Source organism: Mixophyes fleayi, chromosome 11, assembly GCF_038048845.1.
Source record: "Mixophyes fleayi isolate aMixFle1 chromosome 11, aMixFle1.hap1, whole genome shotgun sequence".
Taxonomy (NCBI): domain Eukaryota; kingdom Metazoa; phylum Chordata; class Amphibia; order Anura; family Limnodynastidae; genus Mixophyes; species Mixophyes fleayi.
The window spans coordinates 85129137-85148463 of record NC_134412.1 but is presented as its reverse complement, the minus strand read 5'-3'; the positions used below and the strand labels follow the sequence as shown (position 1 = coordinate 85148463).

Genomic DNA, 19327 nt, shown 5'->3' with positions numbered 1-19327 from the left:
AAGAGAACTTGTATACAAAATGTACCACCAAAAACTGGTACCGTAGTGAGGAAGATTATAATGTTGCTAGAAGCAGATGTGGGTGCCTGGGTAGCCCAATTTATTAAGAGTTTGGGAGCCTAGAACAGGTCACTAATACTTTCAAGCACACTAGTCCATTGCCACTATGGATCATCACCAGCCTTTGTGATAGAACAGTGTTGGCTAACCTGCGACACTCCAGGTGTTGTGAAACTACAAGTCCCAGCATACCCTTCCAGCAATAAGTTGCTATATATTGGCAAAGCATGCTGGGACTTGTAGTTTCACAAACACCTGGAGTGTCACAGGTTAGCCGACACGGTGATAGAACATAGTTACTTACTCTGCAGAGATGTCTGGGAAACTCCTGAATTGAGGGGAGATCTTCTGGGCTTCCAAAAGAGGAGGCAATTCTACCAGGGTGCACTTACCTGCTGCAAGGTGGGTGGAGCATGATGCGAATAACGTCATCACCCACCTCAGTAAACACCGTGTGTCATGAGCGCAAGGACGTGAATCGGGTCATTGCCGCCTGGCCACTCAGGGCCTGAACGCAATGGGAACGCAACTTGCGCTTAAAAAAAATGGATGTAACTTGCCCGCACGTATGCCGTATTCAATTACAAGCGGATCTCAAGATATGTTGCTGTTTGAATATGGGTAAAAGGATGCTCTGGCTGTAAGTAAATTGCCGTATGCAGACAGATGACCACAGTGCAGGAAACGTACATTCATATGTGCAATATAAAAGCCCATCAGAACCCATGCACTCAAATTTTAATTGATAAAATTAATTTACAGCTATTAATATAATCATTAATAAATATCGATGTCATTTTTTGTATTTTTACATGAAATACGTAAATCAGGATGTTCGTAATGCGTAGTGGACTTAAAATCCTTTTTATAGTTTTTCTTACTTGCAAATACACGTTGTGGCATGTATACACGTCCGTCATCACCCGGCACTGCGACTGGTGCAAGTGATACGTCTAGAAAACACGTACCTAAGAGATGCCCTGAACTTGAACCGGACCAATGTGCGTGCGCAGGACCTCAGAAACCCTCATTGTACATTGCCTGCATCCGTCCCTTCGCACGACACAGTTTGGCTGTTGAAGTTGAAGGCAGTCGGAAGTGTCATTTGCGTGCGAATATGAATTGGATGCGATTGCATTCACTGGCGTAAAATACGTTTCTGTGCGGAATGCAATGGGACTTACAGCCAAAGATCAGGCCCCCAGCGTTTTATGAAGTGGGTGGGACTTAATTATGCAACTTCCCCACCCATTTGAACAAGCAAATTGTACCATCAAGGCTCCGTCAGCTACCCCCCCCCCCCCATTTTCCTACCTCGCCCTCCGCACGTTCGGGAAGTGAACAAATGTTTCTTTGTTTACAGTAACAAATGTTTCCACGTTTACTGTACACATTACACTTTAGATGCTATCTAAATAAATGGTGATGATGATGATGATCTCAGTTAAAGTCTGCTAGTAGAGGTGAAACCATACTTGCCGATATTGGCAATTAATGCTCCGGGAGATCGAGGGGAGGTGGTCGTGTTGGGGGCCGGGCCCGGCGGGTCACGTTATTTGGCCCCATCTTCTTAACATCAATCGTTTGTACCAATTACAGCAGGGGGCGGGGCCACGATGACACGCGATTCCCAATAAAAGCCCCATGCCACCTTACTATTGAGTTATTTGGGAATCTGGAGGCTTGCCTGCTCTCCCAGGAGTGCGGGAGGACTCCCGGAAATTCCGGGAGAGTAGGCAGCTATGGGTAAAACATTAAATGGATAACTTAACTCCTGGCCACCTATAAGCTGCTACCGGAGTTAAACTAATGTGAAATTTTTTAAAAGCCCATCATATCTGCCATGTGAGGTAGAATATGAAATGGCCGCTCTTTTCTGTTCCCTAAGGTCAACGTGAAATGGCTCCCTTTATCTCAGTGGTACTCGCTGTAAGGCCCACAGGCATCATGAAGACTGACATTTATAAATGCAAGAGGCCAATCTGACTGCAGTCCCGAGGGGCCAACAAAAGGCATATTTGTCGCTGGGGGTGGGGCCAAAATGACGCATTTTGCAGTGCCCGCCCCCTCTCGCACTCTAGACACGCCCCTCTTCCGCACAGACCTTGCCAGAAGTCGGCAAGTATGAATATAGTACTACAGAGCTACCATTGGTACAGCTGGTGCCGTCAGGGCTGGATTATCCCCAGGGCTAACTGGGCTACAGCCCAGGGGCCTCGGGCATCCAGGGGGCCCTTGAAAGTGCTCAGCAGCAGTATTGCTCGGTCGGGGGCGCCCCCGGCACGATCAATGCTGCTGAGCAATTTCACTGTGGTCCTTACCCGGCAGCGCTGTAGTCTCCTTACTGAGGAGATCTCGTGAGTCTCACTCTCATGAGATCTCCTCAGTACAGAGCATACAGCGTGCCGGGGAAGGACTGCAATGCCAGGAGGGGATAAGTACCTTGGGGGCGGCCCGGAGCACAGGGGGGGGGGTCCTCATGGGGAAATGGAGGCCCCCTTAGCCCAGGGGCCTCCATTCCCTTAATCTGGCCCTGGGTGCCGTGCATCGGGGCCCATGGAGATAAAGGTGGCAGATGCAGTAGGTCGGGGGCCCTGGTTCCTTCCTCCTCACCTCCCTGCCCTGGGGCCCACAGCTCGCTCGTTCCGCCTCTGTTAGTACCTATTTGTTGCTCTTGTAAACTTTCTAGTGAGCACCACTAAGTACCTGAGGTAAAACATGAATCGCTCCCTTATTTGCGGCCTAGAGCAGCCAGCATACCTGCAGATCAGGTCATTTCTGATGACTGCAGAGCAGGACTTGTGTACAATTTGGTCAAATGTTCATCAGACTCCTGAGCACTTTCAAATTTGTGTTATCAGAAAGGTGAATGGATACTACCACCTCTGATGGGAGGCTTTCCCACTTATCCACTACCCTTTCATAGGCAAACCGAGGAGGGGGGGTCCTAGTGCCTAGAAACCCCCCTCCAAGGCTGGGGCACTGTATAATGGAGGTGGCTGGACCCTGCTCCCGCTTCACACAGCTCTGCTTGAAAAGGGAGAGCTGTGTGCACCTAACAGTAGTGCACGCAGCATTGCCCATGTATATTATGGGGATAGGAAGAGTTGGAGAGCAGCCAAGCACTGTCTAAAATTATAGCCACGCCCCCATGCATGCTGGTCACACCCACTGGTGGCGTGGTGTGGAAACCCCCCTCTACAAATCCTGCGTTTGGCCCTGACTTTCAGGGAAGTAATTTTTCCTCTAATTTCCTCTGAACCTACCACCCCCAGTGTCAGTACATGTCCTCGTGTTCTAATACTTCTCTTCCTTTGTAGAATGTTTCCCTCCTGTACCTTGTTATAACCCTTGATATATTTGAGAGTTTCTATCATCTCAGTCATAACTGTAATGTGCGTATTGTCGCTAACCAATAACGATTGTCGAACCTCGATTTGTGTTTCCAACGCACAAATATTTATTCGCAATAAGTTGAAAAAATATGCTCAAGCGATGTAATAGTAAATACAGCCGTTACTTAACGCAGGCGCTCTGGATCCAGTGCAGTCATTCAATCCTGAAGTCTGGGGACAAGAAGTCTGCACTCTGGATCACAAGCTGCTGCTTATATACACAATCAAGTACAGTAATACAATGAAGATGGTATGGCTTGCATCTATTGGTCCGGGTCTCAGGAATGTCCAAGGGGTCGTCAATCATTGGCTGGTTCATCCTAAGGAATCCAAAGGAGGGGGTCATCTCTGCAGGGGGTATGCTCTGCTCTTCCCGCCAGAATTCCTTCCTCTTAAGTAGTTCATAATTTCCTATCATTCATAACTTGCGTATGCACTCTGCGATTCCCTCGCAGAGCGCACCAAACAGTAGGATATGTAACAAGGTTCATTATGATACCACTCATGATGTTATTCCTTTAACCCGTTCTGTGTATTTCACTAATATGCATGTAACTCTGATATAACATATAAATACTACTATATTTCGACATAACTGACTATGTGTTGCAACTACAAATAATGTGTACTATTTTATAAGTATGCGTGTTTGTGCAAATGTATGGTAAAAGACCAATTACTGTTGCTGCCACATGTAGTGGATGCGTACGCCCTTTCACGCCGTAGCGTGCCCTTGTACGACATAGCGTACCGTACGCATCTTTTCAGACAAAGACAACCAAGTTTGCTAGACTTTAATTGAAATGACTTTATCCAATTTGCTGACTTCGACAGTTCCACCCTTTGATAGTGTAATAAACTATCACCCAATCACCGTTTCAAGTTCAGGATTATACAATACTTCTTCACAGACCATGATCTCGGTATCTGGTACCACCCTTTCAGTCTCTTTCTCAGTGTTACTCTTATGAGACCGTTTTCCACACTTCAACACAGTAGGAACACATTTGACAACTAAACCAATTGCTAAGATGACACCCAGTATAAGGAGAAGGAGCTTACCTACACTCGCAATCATTTCCTGTACCCACTCCCCCAGACCAGAGAACCATTTTGCTGGGTTCAACCATGAGAACCAACCCGCCACCTTTTCCCCGACCTCATATAACGAAGAATTATGGCTCTTTCGAAATTCCCATTTCAGCTGCAAAATTTCATCCATCTTCCGGTCTATAACCTCTTTAGGGTCTTCCGTATTATTAGTAATGTACGTGCAACATTTGACACCGAACTGGGTGGCCAGTGTCACACAGTACCCACCAGTAATAGAGGTGAGATAATTTAGTACCAGTCTATGTTGCACCAACTCCTTCTTGTACGCTTGTAGCTCCCTTCCAGTATACCTGAAAGTGTCATCATACATCTCGGTGATATTATCTATTAATTTAGCTAGGTCTTGGATATACTTAAAGTTTAATGTTCCCCGAGCGGTCCTGGTGAGATCTAGAGCAACCATAACTTGGAAACCTGCAGTTTCACTAATCAATTTTGTAGCTATGGGTTCCTCACCAGGAATCATATTTCTCTTGCCACGGTGTTCATACTGTGTGTGTATGTATGGTGGTGATGTAGTCTTGTGAATATCTACCATTTCTTCATGAGTAATAGTCATGATTTCAGGAACCAGTTTAGCTAAGAAACACAAGCCCTTGGAACTCGGAGTCACCCAGGAATAAGCTTTCCTCCCACAAACAAAATACACATCATCAGGGAGAACATAAGGAGCAGTATGCCCATGAATTATATCACACAGAGTTTTGATAAAACTACCCATGCCTAGTGTCTCCATCTGCTCTAGACACGTGTCGGCATTAATGGTATTTTCACATTTATCTGTAGAGACTTTTCCAATAGATACCTTCTTATGTTTGGTTATACGCCCTAACTTGTGACTTCCATCAGCATTCCTGCCTAGTAGTGACCTTGTGGGTCTCTCTCTAAAATGAGTGTGGCGAGCCATTGTCTGATCTGATAGGTCAGCCTCCCAATTCTCCAGGCGCTTTGCATGAGATATGTTTAGGCACAGCAACGATCTGCCTATGGAGTATTGTCGAAGCGTCAGACTAGGGGACCTAGTGTTATTGTACCTCCCTTCTATGGGCCTCCCACCCCTTAATTCGAGTACTTCGGATATGTTTAGCGGGAATGGCACTAGTCCTATGTTATGCTGCCCTTGAGGCACGTGAGAGCACACCCAACACTCAGTTTGGTTTAGCACCTTACCCACCAGGGAGTGATAATCCTCCAATGGATGCCCGCCTATATTCAGAGTACTGGGGGACTGGCATCGTTGGATGCATCTCTCGTCAACTAGGGAGTTGCAGAACTTGCAGATACAATACTCATCAGACAATAGCCCCTCACACTGCCTCCGAGTTCCTGAGCTAGCAGACCTTTTCATAACCCCTGGACCAAGTTTGATAATGGGCTGCTCAGGATATCCTATTAACTTTTCTTCGGCCTCCATTTCATCCGTATCACTCCCAGAACTCTCCTCCATCCTCCATTCTCCTTCACAAAAATAGAATGTCCTAGAAAAAGTAAAAACAAGGAAAATCCTGGAACAAAAGAAAAACAAAAACCGCCACTCCATCGCTGGAAAGATAGTTCTGAGGCAACGTCTCTGGTTCAGGTGTCTTAACTGCAGGCTTTAGGTCTCCCGGAACAGGCTCACAAGTGACAGCTCTATGTCGTCGGTCTGAGTCTTGTCTTGCACTTTCTCCGGATTATGGACTCTCCTGCAGTGGGTGGAATGGACCCAAGTGTCTCTCTCTGCAACCTTCAGTGATGTAGTACTGGTCAGCAGCACTTGGTACGGGCCTTCCCAACGGTCTGTTAAACAACCTGAACGTAAGAAATTGCGGATCATAACATAGTCTCCAGGTTCAACATCATGACAGTTCGTTTCTGGCATACCAGGTGACAGCATTTTTAGTTTTTGTTGTTGTTGTTTCAGCTGTCTACTCATTCTTATAAGATATTGTACAGTCACTTCATTATTACACTTTAAGTCGTCTTGTGGACTCACGATCAAATGAGGTTGTCGTCCGAACAGTATCTCAAAGGGGGACAGATTAAGAGGAGGTCTAGGAGTGGTTCGAATGCTGTGGAGGACCAACGGCAAAGCCTCAGGCCATGCCAACCCAGTTTCAGCCATTATCTTACCTAGTTTGTTCTTGATAGTACCGTTTACTCTCTCCACCTTACCACTGGCTTGTGGTCGGTAAGGGGTGTGAAGTCTGCTACTGATTCCCATGAGTTTACACATATTTTGGAAGACATCACCAGTAAAATGGGTACCCCTATCACTTTCAATGATTCTAGGGATACCGAACCTACACACAAAGTCTTGTACAATTTTCTTTGCAGTGAACACAGCAGTATTAGTGGCTGCCGGATATGCTTCTACCCAACCGGAAAACACATCAATACACACTAACACATACTTCAGATTCCTGCACGGTGGTAGTTGGATATAGTCAATTTGTATTACCTGAAAAGGTCCGTCTGTAGGAGGGATGTGGGATGGCTCAGTTGGAATAGTTTTCCCAACATTTTTCCTCAAACAAGTAAGACATGACATTGCTTTCTTACCAGCTTGAGAGGAAAATCCGGGAGCACACCAGTATGCTCTCACCAGTTTGCACATACCTTCTTTACCCAGGTGAGTCAGGCCGTGTGCTGCTTCAGCCAGGCTTGGATAGTATGTTCGGGGAGCTACAGGCTTACCTTGTCCATCCCTCCAGAGTCCTGAGGACTCTTGACCACATCCCTTTGCCTTCCAGACCGCCTTCTCCTGCAGGGAACACAAATCTTGCATTTCAATTAATTTCTGCGTGTCTAATGTCTGAAAAACCATCATAGTCTCGGTCGATACAGTCATAGGTTGCCCTGCTGCCCATTTAGCAGCTTCGTCTGCCCTGTTGTTGCCCAATGACACTGGGTCTTCTTCAAAGGTATGGGCTTTGCACTTTATGACGGCTACTGTTCTGGGTAACTGTATCGCTGTCAGAAGTCCTTTTATGTGTTGTGAGTGTGCCACTGGTGTACCTGCTGCTGTCGTAAAGTTTCTAAGACGCCAAAGGGCCCCAAAATCATGCACTACCCCGAAGGCGTACCTAGAGTCAGTATATATGTTGGCTGATTTACCCTCTGCCAATTCACACGCTCTCCTTAGTGCTACTAGTTCCGCCACCTGGGCTGAGTGAGGTGGACCAAGGGGTTCAGCTTCTACCACATCCTGATCGTCTACAACAGCGTAACCAGTACATAGCTCTCCTGTCTCTGTCTGTCTATGGCAACTTCCGTCTGTATAAAACGTAAAATCTACATTTTCTAAGGGGGTGTCACGTATGTCGGGCCTTGCAGTAAAGGTCTGATTCAGGTGTTCCATACAGTCATGCGTGTCAGTATTCTTGCCTAACTCATCATCAACCAGGGTCTCCTCACCTCCCACCCTTTGTGTCTCTTGAGACACATACGGAAGGTATGTAGCTGGATTTAGGGTGCTACATCGTTTGATGGTGATGTTTGAGGGTGCCATCAGGGCTAGTTCCCACTTTGTGAATCTAGCTGAAGAAACATGTCTGGTTTGGGCTGAATTTAACAGAGCTGATACAGCATGGGGTGTATAGATGGTTGAATTATGTCCTAATACTACATCCTCGCTCTTACTTACTAGAAGGGCCGTTGCTGCTACACTTCTGAGACATGTTGGGAGTGACCTTGCCACATTGTCTAATTGTGCACTGTAGTATGCTACCGGTCTGCTAGCGTCACCATGTTTCTGTGTGAGGACACCTGCTGCACAGCCATCAGCTTCTGTACAAAATAGCTCAAAAGGCTTTTCATAATCAGGTATTCCCAATGCAGGTGCTCTTGTCAGACTATCTTTAAGATTAAAGAACGCTTGCTCCGACTCTTCTGTGTGTATGACACGTTCTGGTTTTGAGGAAGAGACTAGCTCCTGCAATGGTAATGCCAGAATAGAAAAACCTGGGATCCAGGACCTACAGTATCCACACATCCCCAAGAAAGTACGAATCTGCTTCTGGCTCTGCGGCAGGGTCATGTGTTGTATGGCCTCAATTCTGTCGGTTGTCAGGTGTCTTAGCCCCTTAGTGAGGCAGTGTCCTAAGTATTTGACCTTAGTCTGACATGGCTGTAATTTATCCTTTGCCACCTTGTGCCCTGTTTGTGAAAGATGAAGCAACAACAATTTAGTATCATGTAAACATGACATAAAAGAATCAGAGCACAACAACAAATCGTCCACATATTGAATTAGAACAGACCCATTGTGGGGTTGAAAGGATTGCAAACAGTCATGTAAGGCTTGGGAGAAAATACTGGGGCTGTCAATGAACCCCTGGGGTAGTCTGGTCCATGTGTATTGCACTCCCCTGTAGGAGAATGCAAAAAGGTATTGGCAGTCAGGGTGAAGAGGGACTGAAAAGAAAGCAGAACATAGATCAATGACAGTAAAATGACTGGCAGACGGTGGAATCTGCATGAGGATGACAGCTGGATTCGGCACTACGGGGAATTGGCTCTCAACAACTTTGTTAATTCCCCTTAAGTCCTGGACTAATCTATAGCCCCTCCCCCCACTCTTCTTCACAGGGAAAATGGGACTATTTGCTGTACTGGCTGTACGAATTAAAATCCCTTGTTGTAACAGCCTCTCAATAACAGGATATACCCCTAGTTCCACCTCCGGTTTTAATGGATACTGTGGGATTTTTGGGGCTATCCTACCACTTTTTAGATTGACCATGACAGGGGCTACGTTTGCCATCAATCCAGTGTCCTGTTCATCTCTGGTCCATAGGGAACCTGGTATTTCCAGCAACATCCCCTTTACTTGAGATGGACTTTGTTCTATAACAGGAGAGTGTAACATTAACCTTGGAGGGGTGTCCAATATGTCCTGTACCTCATGTGCAACCTTCTCGGGTATATCTAGGAACACACCATCTGAAGTACAGTATATGACACATCCCATTTTACATAACAAGTCTCTCCCTAGCAAGTTAGTAGGAGCCGCTGCAGCCAAGAGAAACGAATGCTTAGTATGCAGAGGCCCGATAGTAACTTCGGCGGGTTTAGTTAGAGGATAATGTAACACTTTTCCCGTCACCCCCATAGCTGGAATAGTTTTGCTGGTCACCTGTAGATTGAAAGGAGAGGTTATCACAGATCGGGCCGCCCCTGTATCTACAAGAAAAGTTTGTTTCCTGCCAGCTATGTCAACTATCATTGTTGGTTCTTCACTCTGACTCTCAGTTAACCTCACTGGCTGTAGACTACAGGTATGACCTGACCCCTAGCGCTGACTATTGATTTCCCGCGCAGCATTTGCTGCCGTAATATGCGCGGGTAGATGTGAGTCTTCTAGTCTATGTGAATCCTTTCTTGGAGGATATCTATGTGACCCACCCCTATGTGTATTGGGTCTTTCTTTATTACAATCTCTCCTGTAATGTCCTTCCTCGTTACAGTTGAAACACCTGATCACTTTAGGTTTCCTGTTATATGGGTTGTATGCTGGTGGTCGTGTATGCACCCCTTCTAGAGCCTGTATACTTACCGTCATTAACCTATCACTTTTCTCTTCCCTTTTTCTAAAAAGGTTCTTGTCATGCTCCACAGCAGACTCCCTAAGGAAGTCTACCGTGACGCCTCTCCAATTAGGTAATGTGGTTTGTACTCTCGTCTTTAAATTTTCCCTAAGGCCATCCATCAGTACCCCTACAGCTACCTCTCTGTGATGTGGGTCCTCACTTATGTTGGATATCCCAGTAAATCGTGCAATCGCTGTTATAGCTCTAGCAAAGTAATCTGAGGCAGTTTCACTATCCTTTTGTTTAATGGTGAAAATCTTACTCCAATTTACTACTACTGGAAAACAGATGGCTAAGTGTTTGACAATTTGTTCTATATTCCGTTGGTTAATCTCATCAGTCATCTTCCTCCAACAAACAATCTCCAATAAATTTTTGTATGTTAGTATTGGGAGGAAGACACGCCCTCAACACTACCCGCCAATCCTTACTGGTTGGTTCATGAGCATTCCCTAAGTCTTTAACAAATTTCTGACATTTAGCTAACTCTTTTCTAGGATCTGGGAATTCAGTCATAATGGAACGTAATTCTGATCTAGTCCAGGGACAATGCATTGTAACATTTCTTAAAGGAACTATACCATCCTTATCTGGTTTCCCATTGGGAACTGATATTGTGCGGACCGGGAACACACCCTCTGGTACACTAACTTCAGGGGACGCTACAGGATTTACAGGCCCTAGATTTAGAACACTTTCACTCCTAGTGATCACGCTACTCTCACCTATCTCAGCCATTTTCTCATACTTGCGCTGAGCCTCTAGTACATTAACAGCATGGGCAATGGCCGAAATCACAGTGGGTTCATCTTCGTTTTCAGATACACTTGATTGAAACTGATTTAAAACAGGGTACAACTTAGTAATTTTTCTATTTTCAGTTTTAACAACGGCTGTACTTACCCCTCCCGCCACATAAGGTGGCGGGGGCGCGCTTGCGCTGAGTTCGCCACGCTTCTCAATGGTTACATCCGCCTTGCGCGCGCTTTTCGCCACGCCTATTTCCGGTTTGCATTCGCTGCTCTGCCACGTGTTACCTTCCATTTGCCACAATTTTAAACAATCATTATGTCTATTTCTCTTTTTCGTTGACTTGATCAACCATATTCTATCTTTTACAGTATTCAGTACCTCTGCATTAAAACTCCCTATTGTTGGGAAAGGCCTATCACAAGCTTTGGTCATCCCGACCCACGTGTCACAATACACAGTTGCATATGCACCATACTTCTTACACATGAGAAACCTCGCTGAACCAATAGGGCCTTCCTTAGGCAGTACACTGACCATCTCTAGCGTATGCTTAGCACCCATGTTGAACAATATACCTTCTACCCGGAACACAGACACACCGCAATGCTCTGTTCTTTCCGGCCAAATGTGAAATACAGACACACCGCAATGCTCTGTTCTTTCCACCTAATAATTTCAACTCTGTTGCTATACTCACCGCTAGAGATCTATAATCCTCGGTGAACGTATTTCCTTTAGCCGCGCTCACTCGCTTTTCCCTAATACAGAAATATCACTGTGGGCCCCAAGGGCTATCAGCTCCTCGATACCCTGGCTAAACCACAAAATCTGCTGAGTTTATTATCGCTGGGAGCGCAAAGTCGATACAATCAACCTGCCTTTCCAGTATAATTCCTCCTAGCTGCTTCACCAATTCGCACTAACGGTGCGACCGGATCGCACTGCCTACCAATACTAATTATTAGCAAACCTTGCGATCTATTGGTAGCGCTTTGCGAAAACCCAGTTTTCGCATTCGGTATACCTGCCCTGTATACCGTCCTTCAGTTGGGCAATCCGCCTCGTCAGACAGCAACTGAGCACCTCAACAATAAAACAGTGTATCTACGTTACAACATCACACACTATACACCTTTTCTGCGCAGAAAATCAAAAGTTCCCAACAATAGTAATAATGTCTCAGAGGCTTTCACAAGTAATTATACTATGCATGTATAATAACTATCAACACGATGGTTTAACCACGTGGCAAGTTTACCGGAAGTTCGCGTACGCACAGCAGGAAGTACACATACGCTAAACAATGCAATACAGTTAAAACGCACAATGACAGAAAAAAGAAACAGTTTTCTCTTTTGTCCCTAGGTTCTAGTTAGCGTGCCCTAGATAATGCAAAACGGACATTCGGTTTCGCAACACAGAGTAAAATTCAGGTTTTGAACACCATGCGTTCTTACCCGTTTATGACGCGTCTCCACCCTTTGTTGAGGAACCGAAATCCGTTGGTCTTGCGTATCATCGGCAACGAAACCTCCAAAGCTCACGAGCCCCCAAATTGTAATGTGCGTATTGTCGCTAACCAATAACGATTGTCGAACCTCGATTTGTGTTTCCAACGCACAAATATTTATTCGCAATAAGTTGAAAAAATATGCTCAAGCGATGTAATAGTAAATACAGCCGTTACTTAACGCAGGCGCTCTGGATCCAGTGCAGTCATTCAATCCTGAAGTCTGGGGACAAGAAGTCTGCACTCTGGATCACAAGCTGCTGCTTATATACACAATCAAGTACAGTAATACAATGAAGATGGTATGGCTTGCATCTATTGGTCCGGGTCTCAGGAATGTCCAAGGGGTCGTCAATCATTGGCTGGTTCATCCTAAGGAATCCAAAGGAGGGGGTCATCTCTGCAGGGGGTATGCTCTGCTCTTCCCGCCAGAATTCCTTCCTCTTAAGTAGTTCATAATTTCCTATCATTCATAACTTGCGTATGCACTCTGCGATTCCCTCGCAGAGCGCACCAAACAGTAGGATATGTAACAAGGTTCATTATGATACCACTCATGATGTTATTCCTTTAACCCGTTCTGTGTATTTCACTAATATGCATGTAACTCTGATATAACATATAAATACTACTATATTTCGACATAACTGACTATGTGTTGCAACTACAAATAATGTGTACTATTTTATAAGTATGCGTGTTTGTGCAAATGTATGGTAAAAGACCAATTACTGTTGCTGCCACATGTAGTGGATGCGTACGCCCTTTCACGCCGTAGCGTGCCCTTGTACGACATAGCGTACCGTACGCATCTTTTCAGACAAAGACAACCAAGTTTGCTAGACTTTAATTGAAATGACTTTATCCAATTTGCTGACTTCGACATAACTTAAAACAATAAATTTAAACAAAGGAGACACATATTATTCTATTATTATTGCTTATTAATAGAAGACCACAATATTCCACGGTGCCCTATAATGGACAATTACAAATTATACCTATAACCTAGTTGATTAGCAAGCAAAGTACAGAACTAACCAAACTACATATTAAGTGGATCTACATTTTTCGATAAGTTTCACACATGTAGTGATTTAAAACAATTGAGTCAGGCAGATGTTTGCATGTTTCTGTGAGCAAAGGGGACACCTATATTGTTGTATAACACATTTTTAAATATTCCCCCTGACCATTTAAAGTATTGCAAGCTTCCAAATGACTTCAGATGATCTATGATTGTTGTAAATTCCCCAAATGTTTTTTTAAAATAAATATATAGCAGCTTATCAAAAGTTTTGAAATAAAGCAGTGTTTCCCAAACTCAGTCCTTAGGTACCCCTAACAACAAGGAGATATGGAAAACTTGCACACTGAAATAGATAATTAAAAAGGGACTCCAAAAAATAAATAACATCTCACATAGGAATTGGTGGAAGTTTACAATTGCAGCAATAGAAGATATTGTGCGCCCTCTGCTGGTCATTTTTAAATAAACATTTTTTGACTTGTAGCCTAAAGACAGCCACAGAATACAACCGAACATTGCCCCTAGTGGCCAAATTATCATGGAAATTGTTAGAATTTTTACTTGGTGTTGCCAAATTACTTTAAAAAATAAATACAAACAATAATAAAAATAATACTACTAATAAAAAATTATATTTTTTTTAGCAGACACCGGGGGGTATAATGTATATTTACTGAACTGCGGGTTTGAAAAAGTGGAGATGTTTCCTATAGCAACCAATCAGATTCTAGCTGTCATTTATTTAGTGCATTCTACAAAATGACAGCTAGAATCTGATTGTTTGCTATAGGCAACATTTCCACTTTTTCAAAAGTTTAGTAAATATATCCCTAGGTATAAATAATATAAAGAAGTTTAAATGGTCCCCTTTTCTGTAACATTATAGTACAGAAAATACAATTTTTTTTTTTTTTAAATAAGTTTTATTAATAACATCTTATCTCGAACAATGTTACAGAGTTCTTGAAAAGTACATTAGCGAAATGGTATATGCAGATGTAAACATAAGAATGTACAACAATCTCTCAGTGTTTATACAATATAAATATAACTGTATGTGAAGCTAGCGTCAATAAATATGTTATTTTTGAACAGTGTAAACAAGGGAGAAGGGGGGTGTGAGGTATAGTACAGGGTTAAAGGGGGAAGGTAGGGGAGAGTTGGGAGGAACTGAGGAAAGGGGGGGGGGGGTCACGCATTAAATAAGAGGGAGAAGTCTAATCTGATAGTTCCTACAAGGATTCAGTCTTTGTCAAAATTGAAGCAGAGGTTGGTTGTGATATGAAGCCTTTGGTGACCAAACTTTATAAAAAGACACAGAGGAGCCCCTCCGCACACTGGGGATGTGCTCCATCTGGCAAGTATGCCAAACCCGACCACAGACCATTTGAAGTGTTGGGGGAGTAGGATTTTTCCAAGAGGCAGCTATCTGCACTAAATACATGCCGGAGAAGCTTACGAGTGTGTGTGGGGAGATCTGGGAGAGGTAAGGGCAGTAAAATATGTTTAGGGTCAGAGGGTATGGGGGTATCGAGGACTGCTGAGGCTAGCGTGAGGACCGCAGTGCACTCTGGAACAGTCCCACCAAATATGCATAAAAGTTCCACAATTTCTCCAACATGTGTTGCTTGTTTGTGGATATATAACGTGCAGCCCAGAGGGGACGTAACACCATCTATGGAGCAACTCATCGGCATTTTCCTTAATGCGGACATTTATGGAACAACGCGCTGTCCACTCGTAAATGTCCCACCACTCTTCAGGATCCACAGATGTTCCTAGGTCTGCCTCCCACTGTGTCTGAAATCGATCCTTCACCTCCGTGGAGAAGGGGAGCAAAATATTGTCCATTGTGGAGATGAGCCCTTTTGATGATGGGCCAGAGAGGCGTCAATTCTCAAACACAGTGGGCGACCTAGGTAATAGCTGGGGTTTTGACCTTTTGGTGATAATGTCTAATCTGCAAGTACAGGTGGAACTGCCCCATGGCAAGCCCACGCCAAAAAATACAAACTTTAAATGGTAAAGAATGACTTTTGAAAGAAACATCTCTCAGATACGAGACACCGCTATCCAGCAATGTTTAGAATGATACTTTAAGTCACTCCAAACCACACTTGTGCACTATATAGCTGCTGAAATACTACCCGTACTGCCTTATCACACTCTATTCTTATTCATATTCTAGTCCCAAGGCTCTCACAATGTGACTACATCTGTCATGAGCACAATTTATCTCTATGTGCTTTAAATGCAGGGTAAATATCACTCTCACCGAATACCTGTTTCAAATATGTGTTTTAGGATAAAGTCACATGCATTCTCTAAAGAGTCACCTAGTAAGCATAGGATTAGATTTACTACAACTTCTAAAAGGGAAAAGTGGAGATATTGCCCGTCGCAACCAATCAGATTCCACCTATCATTTTCTAGCCTGTACAAGATAAATGATAGATAGAATCGGATTGGTTGCTATGGGCAACATCTTCAGATTTCCCTTTTAGAAGTTTTATCTCCTAGTGTTTAATGACCCAACCAAAGAACAGGCATTTAGGTGATGTTGGGCTTATTAAGAAATAGCCATTTTATTTAACTACTTGTATTATCAAAAACAACAGGTACTTTTGCAAAATTTAGGCGTATAAAAACAATGTTTATACTGCATAATATATATGAACATATGTACTAATATTTGTGCTAATCAGTTGTGTTCAGCCTTTCTGGTAATACTAATGCATGCGGTGAATTGTATTTTCTGTGGTTAAATTGTCTTGTCCTGTGATTTTTCACCTCAGACAGCTTGCAATCAAAGTCATCCACCCTTTTAACTTTGATGCAAAACAATTTTCTGGTTTCAATAGCGAGACAAGTGAAGTTATTCGGCAAAGCCCAATCTTCTAGGAACAGTGGTGTGTGGCGGGTAGCAAAAAGAATGTTGGAAGTCATGTTTGGAAATAGGAAAAAAGGCAGAGGAGACAGGCTTCAACAAAATGGCGTCATTGTCATTCTATTGTCAGGTATTAGAACGCAATAAAAAGCTCTGAGGAAATAAAGAAAAGGAGGAGGAGCTTCGACGATTATCCTATCTGCTTGAGATCCAGCTATATAGTGATATGTGTTGGTAGCATCAGTCAGTTATAATTAATAACGGACAGTTATTTCTGAGCTGTACATCACAGTTCAGTTCTAAACTAGCATATTATACATTGTGCTCTGTGATATCTAAAAAACGCACTATTGAGCTTCGCTGTTCACCCAATCGCTCCCTCAACAATTGTTACCTCCCGTTTCCACTCTACCATGCCCATCACCTGCTCTGTCCCATGTCCTTGATGTTCCGTATTGCTGCCTCATTCTTCATTTCCTTATTACCCCACACTTTTCTTCCAAAAACTAAAGAGGCGATGGATGGACCCAGCTGTCATTAATGCAACTCAAGTATTATTTTAAAAGGTTAGGATTAGGGATAACCCTAACTACTAACCTTAATACCCCGAACCCTTAAAATAATACATTACATCAATGACCGCTGGGTCCATCGCCGCTTTAAGACAAGTCGCGGTTTGTGATGACGTCATCTTGCACAGTCGGCAACACAGCGAGTCGTCCCACGAAGACATCTGCATCCTGGCAAGTAGGTTTTTTTTCAGGTCGCTCTACTAGGCATTCGGTCTCCTCCTGTCGTCTTCTTCTCTGTCGGGGTAGTCAGTACCGTTAATTGGTACTACACCCGTTTTGGTGCCATTATTCATGGCTGTGTTCTTAGGCAAAATTGTGAGTGAGCCCACTCCCTTGGATGAGAAGCAACCCCACACATGAATGGTCTCAGGATGCCTTACTGTTGGCATGACACAGGACTGATGGTAGCGCTCACCTTTCCTTCTCCAGACAAGCGTTTTTCCAGATGCCCCAGACAATCTGAAAGGTGATTCATCAGAGAAAACGACTTTACCCCAGTCCTCAGCAGTCCAATCCCTGTACCTTTTGCAGAATATCAGTCTGTCCCTGATGTTTTTCCTGGAGAGAAGTGGCTTCTTTGCTGGCCTTCTTGACACCAGGCCATCCTCCAAAAGTCTTCACCTCAGTGTGCAGCCAGATGCACTCACACCTGCCTTCTGCCATTCCTGAGCAAGCTCTGCACTGGTGGTGCCCCGATCCCGCAAGCTAAATCAACTTTAGGAGACGGTCCTGGCATTTGCTGGACGTTCTTGGGCACCCTGAAGCCTTCCTCACAATTATTGAACCTCTCTCTTTGAAGTTCTTGATGATCCGATAAATGGTTGATTTAGGTGCAATCTTACTAGTAGCAATATCCTTCTCTGTGAAGCCCTTTTTGTGCAAAGCAATGATGACTGCACATGTTTCCTTGCAGGTAACCACGGTTAAGAGAGGAAGAACAATGATTTCAAGCACCACCCTCCTTTTTAAAGCTTCCAGTCTGTTATTCTAACTCAATCAGCATGACAGAGTGATCTCCAGCCTTGTCCTCGTCAACACTCTCACCTGTGTTAACAAGAGAATCACTGACCTGAAGTCAGCTGGTCCTTTTGTGGCAGGGCTGAAATGGAGTGGAAATGTTGTTTTTGGGATAAAGTTCATTGTCATGGCAAAGAGGGACTTTGAAATTAATTGCAATTCATCTGATCACTCTTCATGACATTCTGGAGTATATGCAAATGCAGTTCCCTGGGCCTTCACAAACTCCTTCATACGTTGATGTCAGATTTGTTTGTGATAGCTTTTAACACCTATTTATCTTACAAGGACCCGTCTGCTGACATGTTATTACAGATAGGTGTCTCTACTGCATGGTCTCTGCACAGGTGGGGGGAGGGGCACCACTAGCCCTACATATGCTTTAAGGTAAAGGGGGCTGGCCTAAATGCAGGAAAGGGGAGGAGCAGAAGAACCAGATCAGCCCCCTGCTCTGATTGGCGGTACATCTTGTCTATCAGCCTAACCATTCTGGGAGCTTTGCCCCACTCTTAGCAGCAGAACATTTTATAGGGTAGATGGATAGTACCTGGGAAGGGACCAGGTACCAGTTAGGACCCATAACCAGGATGGCCCCGATAATTCTGGACTGGTTAATTCAGGGCCCCAGGCCCCCTCTACATTAAGCCAGTAAAACAAAACAAAAAAACATTACATATGCGGGATGGCTCTCTCTCGCCCACAACACCAGATTTAAGCAGCGCAACCCCGTTTTGGTTGCTTTGTCCTGCCATCCTGATCGGGATAGCTTTGTCAGGTCGGAATATCAGAAGATATATCCTGTTTGGGTGGACAGGTGCTGGTGCATGTGGCAATGAACGGGTGCTTTATGGGAGGGCGTTATCAGGTGAGAAATGTGATTTTGCTAAGCTGACGCCAACTTGTTGCCTTATAACTTAAAGACAGATTAGATACAGCTAGTATGTAGGAGTTATTCATTGTTTGCAAGAAACTATGCCCATGACCTTGACTATCGCAGCACAGGAGATAAACCAACTCCCCCCTGGGGAGTATTCCTGTGTGAAAATGTGAGAATGTAGCAAGATCTCTATAAAGGAAACATGAGTGGTTAAAACCTTTTGGGGCGTAGTTTTCTGTAATACGTGATTTACTATATAGATATGGGCTTGTAACTAATAAAGCAGAGCTAATTGTACACGCAAAACATGCAGTGTATTTAATTCTCTCCAGCTGATGAGCTCATAACTGATAAACTGACACTTACAGGTGAACAATCTGATTTAGATTCGACAAGGGGCAGCCTAGAAGTTCAAAAGCAGCGGGCATACCTCTGTGTAGCCATAGCCCCCATCACAGCATGACCCCATCGTGACGTGATCACACCCCCTGTCCCAAGTGAAGAAGCAGCAAAGTAGTGTTGACTTATGGCAGACCCTTCACT

General features: G+C 44.2%; 1 long non-coding RNA gene across 3 annotated transcripts in view; it reads right to left on the bottom strand.

Annotated features, from left to right (window-relative positions):
- The window catches only part of LOC142106976 (uncharacterized), a 260709-nt gene that overhangs the window by 36493 nt on the left and 204889 nt on the right, over positions 1-19327 (bottom strand). The window lies entirely within an intron of this gene.